Genomic DNA, 6,864 nt, shown 5'->3' with positions numbered 1-6,864 from the left:
CGTCACAAGTGGACAATAGTAAAACGAACGAAATGAAAAGGGGGAAAAATGTATGATATATGTATGTACATGTGAGTGTGTGGGCGCGCCCGCGCGTGCGCATGCATTTATTTGATTTATGTACTTTAGTTAATCATAGATCCTTTTAATTTTGCTGCCCTTTCCAGTGTGTGCGCGCGCGCACGTGTGTGTGTGTGTGTGTGTGTGTGTGTGTGTGTGTGTGTTGACGTTGTTCTTAATTTATTGTCAGAGTACACGACATGCGAACAACGCTGGTTATATGAGCGGATACTGAATATTGTTAAGCTGTCCAGTCTGTATTTGTAATATATTGTGAATCAGAAATTGATATTTCTGATTGAAAATTTAGGAAACACACACACATACACACACAAACAAACACACACACACACACACACACACACACACACACACACACACACACGTACTGAAAACAGAACTAAACAAGACTCTCCCATCCCACACACGCCCACGCACAAAAAGAACAGACAAATGATTATACATCAAAAAAAAAAAAATGGTTCTTCTAATTAATTTGATTTATTTTTGTTGCACAAGTGTACCGTTCAGAAATCGTGTGCTGAAGTGAGCAGAGACGCTTGTTCGGTTCCTTGTGTCTCTCTTTTTCTTTCTTTTTCTTTTTTTTTCTTTTTTTTTCGCGTAAGTTCCAGTTTATATCGTTTATGTGCAAAATCAGATTTTGTTTTCTTTCGTGGGGAAGTAGAGGGGAAGGTTGGGGATGCGAACGAATAAGGGTTGGGCATGGAGGTGGACCTAACTGAACTGGAAATACGTTTTCTTTTCGATTTGTTTATTTATTACTAATGCAGTGTAATCGTATTTTACTTGCTCATATTCGTTCCCAGCTTTTGCTTGAAGCCACAGTCTTTGTTTCAAGTTCAGTCATTAATTTGAAAATGAATTTTGCATGTATGTGGAGTTTGGTTTATTATGATCGATTATTGATTTCTGTGTTGTACAGATTCTTCTAGTCTTTCTGGTTTATGTATTATCTCACAGTTTGTGATATGTACAATGAGTTGTGGTTGAAAATTCTTTTGAAACTGACGGAAGATAACTAGATAGATAGATCGCTAATCCTGTTTGGAAGACGCAATGATTGTTGTATCGAGTACAAATGAGGCACAGACATGAATTCTACCCACAAATTTGTCGTCCTCACGAAAAACTTATTCTGATTAGTGTCATTCATGTAGGTCAACAGAAATGACGCTTCTTGGTTCGTTTATGAAATTTGATGCTGGAATTAGGTGATCTAAGAATATTACCAATACCTGAGTGAAAACATTCAGCTTTAAACATCTTTTTTTCTGAAACTTATTTCGTGAATATATTGCATTGAACCTGACGTTTTGGGAAATGTTTTTTTTTTTTTCTTTTGTCCAGCGTTTTGAGTAATGATTGCCTGTACTTCCCCCACAGTGTTGTCGAATCCATTTTGTTCTGTTCTCCCCAGTCATCTTGCCAGTTTTTGTTAACTGTATATTTATGGTTGATAATATGATGTGTACTATGCTTACATGAATCCGTTTTTGTTTGATCTACCGAACAACCTAGCACGTTTTTTGCTTGTTCGTTTGCTTTTTTTTTTTTTTTTTTTTTAGTTGCTATGAATAGATATACACTGTATGTGATACCATTGGTCTCGTCTAGTCGTCATCCCCTAGTCATTCTGCCTAGTTCCCAGTGATGCAGCACGTCGTTTATTGTTCTAGTCATCATTGGCGTGGGTAGGTCTATTCTGAACCACGGTTTTCGCGGAATGGAGGTCAGGGCGGGGCATTTGGTGGGTGCTCACGTTCTCCTGTGATAAGCATTCTTCTTCTGCCTGCTGTTATTTTCTGTAATCTGGTCATTGGTAACATTTAGTTGGCAATAGTAGGATTTTTTTTATATATGAAAAAAAATATAGAACAAAAGAAGGAATTCTGACATTGAATCAAGCCTGCATGTATTGTAGCACGTGAGCGTATTGTGCAACCAACCAGGATTTAGACTTCTGAACTTCGTTTCTACCATCCCCTCCCCCCTCCCTTACTCTGTCTCTGTATCTCATTTCTTTGATTATTCTACTCGTAAACAGAAACACCTTGTGAATGTGCTTACTTTTTTTTATATATATTTTTTAATTTATAATTATGTTGCTGTTCATACGTTCAGTTTTGGTGGTTTTATCATTTCCGGTACATTTGCAATCAGAAACTAGTTAAGTAGGTATACTCTCTGAAGCAATCAATAAATAGATGAAGAGATGAAGCCAAAGAATGGGTGTGTAAATCAACAATTAAGCCTGTACATGAAAAAAAATGCTTGCTGGAAAATTTGAAGTCTTACCTGTAGCTTTTTTTCTTTTCTTTTTTTTTCTTTTTTTTTTTTTTGTCATTAGTTGCTGTAAGGTTTTCGTTTTGGCGTATGTCCTGTATTACCCATTGCGGTTTGTAGTCGTTAACGTTTTTTGTTGTTGTTGTCGTTTTTCTTATATCTCTTTTATTAAGCATGAAAACAAAGACTGTATCTATGATCGCGTATTTTATGTTGAGTCTCAAAACAAATCATGAAATAGTGTATAATTATGTTCATGAATGTTTGTAAACAGTTCGGGGAAGGCTGTTTGTTCCAGAATGCTTCTTTTATTTAAACACGTAGAATTATGTTCTTGTTATTGAAACCGTTCTTGTGTTCATAAATACACATAATTTTTATTTGTATGAAAAATATTCATGTGCTCTGGAGAGAGAAATAAAAACCGTATCATCATCAACACATTTGTTTATAAACATTTGTGCGTGTAATTTTAAAAAAAGATATAATTATGATGTTCGTGAGCGCACATGTTTCTACACTTCTTGTATTCATAATTCAAAGCAGGATATATTGTTTATGATTCGAATCAGGATACAATTTATATCCATAACTTAAAGCAGAATATACATCCAGTGGCACATGTCTTTATAGACGCTTGCCCATACAGTTCAAATGCACGGTAACAGTTTAAAGAAGGGTAATTGCTGACAAGGGCATGTGTTTCACACACACACACACACACACACACACACACACACACACACACACACAACACAACACAACACAACACAACACAACACAACACAACACACACACACACACACACACACACACACACACACACTTGTACTTTCAACAAGGAATATGTTCACGTGCGTGCGTATTTTGTTGTTATTAAACAGAGAGTTCAGCTGCTAAGATTTATATCTATGTGTTGACAACCTTGAGTTTTTATCTTTACTTTGATGGCTAACATCATCGTTTCTCAGTTGAACCAAAAGAAGTTAGCAATATAATTGCTGATGTGTCATGAATTAATGAAAAGAGAATCACACATGAACATATATGTTGTTTACATTTCTTTCTCACCAAGAGATGTTGTAGAAACAGGATGTGAATCTGTGCATATGGGGGACATTACCGTATATCCCTCTGTGACTCTGTGTGTTTGTGTGTGTGTGTGTGTGTGTGTGTGTGTTTGAGAATGAGTGATTTGTTTACAGCTTTGTTTTCAGTTGTTCATCATTGTTTGTTTGTTTATGGGGATAGGGGAGATGTGGAGGGTTGGTAGGCTTACGTGCGTCATTCTTGTTTCTGTCTGGTTTGGAATAGATATAAGATTAACTTAATGACGATCTCTATGTATAAAGTGAAAACGACGTTCATTTTGTCTCTGTGTTCTGTCGTAGAGAGACAGAGGCAGAGAGAGAGAGAGAGAACATAATTATTATTCATTACAGGCTATAGACCCCAACCTCCCCCTTCCCCTTCCTCCCTTCCCTCTCCCCCCTCCACCCACTTTCACGTGCATATGTACACGTGTTCAAGTGTTGTTTTATTTATGTGAGAGAGAGAGAGAGAGAGAGAGTCCCATACATTCCTCTACGCAAAGAGACAGGACATACAACTTACCCTGTTCATGAAAAAGACGGACCAAAGTATATCATTGTTTTTTTTTTTCATTTGCACAGAAACACACACACACACACACACACACACACACACACACACACACACGTGTCATTTTTGTGTCAGTGATTCTTCTTCATGATGCTAGATTCATACATGCCCATGATTATCGAACAATGTGTTACGGATCATTGTAGTTATTGTTTTATCATAAGGAACGATGTAATTATTCTTGTTTATTCGTCTCCTCTGAAAAACAAAATGCTGTAATTATTATATTGTATGTCCTGTCTGCAGCTTTCGATTTTGAAGGGTCGATTCTATTGTGTGTACAGAGATCTGTTCTATCGATTGATATGGAAATGATGTTGAGGCAATAAATGTTTGTGAAGAATTAAAGTGTGTCCGGTTTGATTTTCTTGATCTGTGGTGTGTGTGTGTGTGTGTGTGTGTGTGTGTTAGAGTTCTTCCCCATCTTCTCTCTCTCTCTCTCTCTCTCTCTCTCTCTCTCTCTCTCTCTCTCTCTCTCTCCTCCCCCTCTTCCTCCTCCACTCCAAGTGGAGTGATGGCCTTGAGGTAACGCGTCCGCCCAGGAAACGAGAGAATCTGAGCGCGCTGGTTCGAATCACGGCTCAGCCGCCGATATTTTCTCCCCCTCCACTAGACCTTGAGTGGGGGTTTGGACGCTAGTTATTCGGATGAGACGATAAACCAAAGTCCCGTGTGCAGCATGCACTTAGCGCACGTAAAAGAACCCACGGCAACAAAAGGGTTGTTTCTGGCAAAATTCTGTAGAAAAATCCACTTCGATAGGAAAAACAAATAAAACTGCACGCAGGAAAAAATACAAAAAGAAAATTGGTGGCGCTGTAGTGTAGCGACGCGCTCTTCCTGGAGAAAGCAGCCCGAATTTCACACAGAGAAATCTGTTGTGATAAAAACAAATACACATACAAATCTTTTTTTCTTCTTCTTAGGTCAAAGGTCCCATAACCACGTATGAATATCGAAGCAGAGAACTTATATGCACTTTTCTACAGGCACAGCATAGTCAGGCGGGGCCCAATCCTCTTCTTCCGCCGTTTCTATCTTTCCCCAAACGAAAGTCAAGTACCTCTATTCACACTTGGGTGTTGTGATGAAAACCGGAGCAAAGTGCCGCCTTTCCCCAAGGATGAAACACTGACCATGTCGAACCTGAGCCTCGAACTCTTGATCACTTATGAACACTGAATTAGTCAAGTCAAGTCAAATCAAGATTTTATTTCATGATGGTAAATTGAATAAGCAACCATTGCTTTGAACAAATAAAATAAACAAATAAAATTTCAAAAAAGGAAAAAAAAAAAAGAAAAAAATATAGGAGAGAGAGAGAGAGAGAAGGAACAAGCAGATGAAGAGCAACAATAACAAAAAATGCATATATATATATATATATACATACAAGAATATTGTGATAAAGAAATACACAATTGCATTTCCATTTCACACACACACACACACACACACACACACACACACCACTGAACACAAATTCTCGGACACAATTACACCATGCCCATCCCACCCACATGCGCATGTTCCCTCATAATTTAGAAGAAATCCAGCGCCTTACCGAATCTGGCACGGCACCTCCTCAAACAATTATGAATTGACAAACTAACCAATGAACGGTTCTGTTATGTCGCCGAAGAAAAGAAAAAAAAACCCAACCATTATGAAAAGGAGACAACCCTTGGGAAATGCAAACATCTCACCTATATTACCTCCCCTCCCTTTTTCCTCGTTTTGTTCGTCAGAGACTCATTCACCCAGCAAGCTGTAAGATTCATTTCTGTCAGTTGTGGGCTGGGTTGTTTTCATTTTCACACAACATCAATCCACTGAGTTCAGTTCAGCTCAGCTCACTCACAGTCACTCAAGGAAGCGTCACACTGCGTTGATACAAATCCATATACGCGACACCAATCTGCAAAGCAGTTGTCTGGGTGCGGCAGCGTAACCGAAACGCGCTTAGTCAGGCCTTGAGGGAAAATGAAATGAAATGAAATAAAGATACATGATGAAATAAATGGATAAGTCATTAAAATGATGAATAGATAAGATAGAATAAAGATTAAAACAAAAATGATTATGAATAAGATGAAACAAAAATAAAATAGATAAAGATGAAATGTAAGTCAAAAACACATAAGCAAACAGATTAAAGAAATAAAATGAAATTATACATAGGGTAAAAAAAAAAAAAAAAAGAATGATAACATGAATAACAAGAATGACAACAATCACAATATCAATAAATAAATAAACAAATAAATGTAAGTAAACACACACACACACACACACACACACAAACATATAAATGTAAGTAAACACACACACACACTCACACACACACACACACACACACACACACTGGCATACATACACAGACACTCCGTATCGCAGCTTCCACGGCACACACACTCAATCCATTGAAATCCATTGAATCCACACTTCTCAATTCACTGTAAAAAAAAAAATTATAATAAAAAAAAAGAAACAAAAACAGTAAGCAGCAGTTCCAGTTCAAAGACAGAGAGAGAAGAAGAAGAGAGAATTTTAGAGAAATACAGACGGACATACAAGAAAACATACAGACATGCAAACAGACCGACGGATGTGTACAACGTACCAGGCAACAACACGAGCAATAATCGTCAAGCCCTTTTTTATTTTTTCTGTTTTTTTTCCTTCCCTCCTTTTTACTCACCAAAGAGTAAAGAAAGCAGCTCACTCCTTTCACACGGAAAGCACGTGCAAAAAAAGAAAAGAGAAAACTTCGTGAGGACATAAACTCGGATGCTGGTGAACGAGACAAGATTGAAGTTGTCATTGTGGACGCTGGCT

The sequence above is a fragment of the Babylonia areolata genome, chromosome 15, assembly GCF_041734735.1.
Source record: "Babylonia areolata isolate BAREFJ2019XMU chromosome 15, ASM4173473v1, whole genome shotgun sequence".
In the NCBI taxonomy this organism is placed as follows: Eukaryota; Metazoa; Mollusca; class Gastropoda; order Neogastropoda; family Buccinidae; genus Babylonia; species Babylonia areolata.
The sequence above is the reverse complement of the archived record's forward strand: the minus strand, read 5'-3'. Positions refer to the sequence as shown.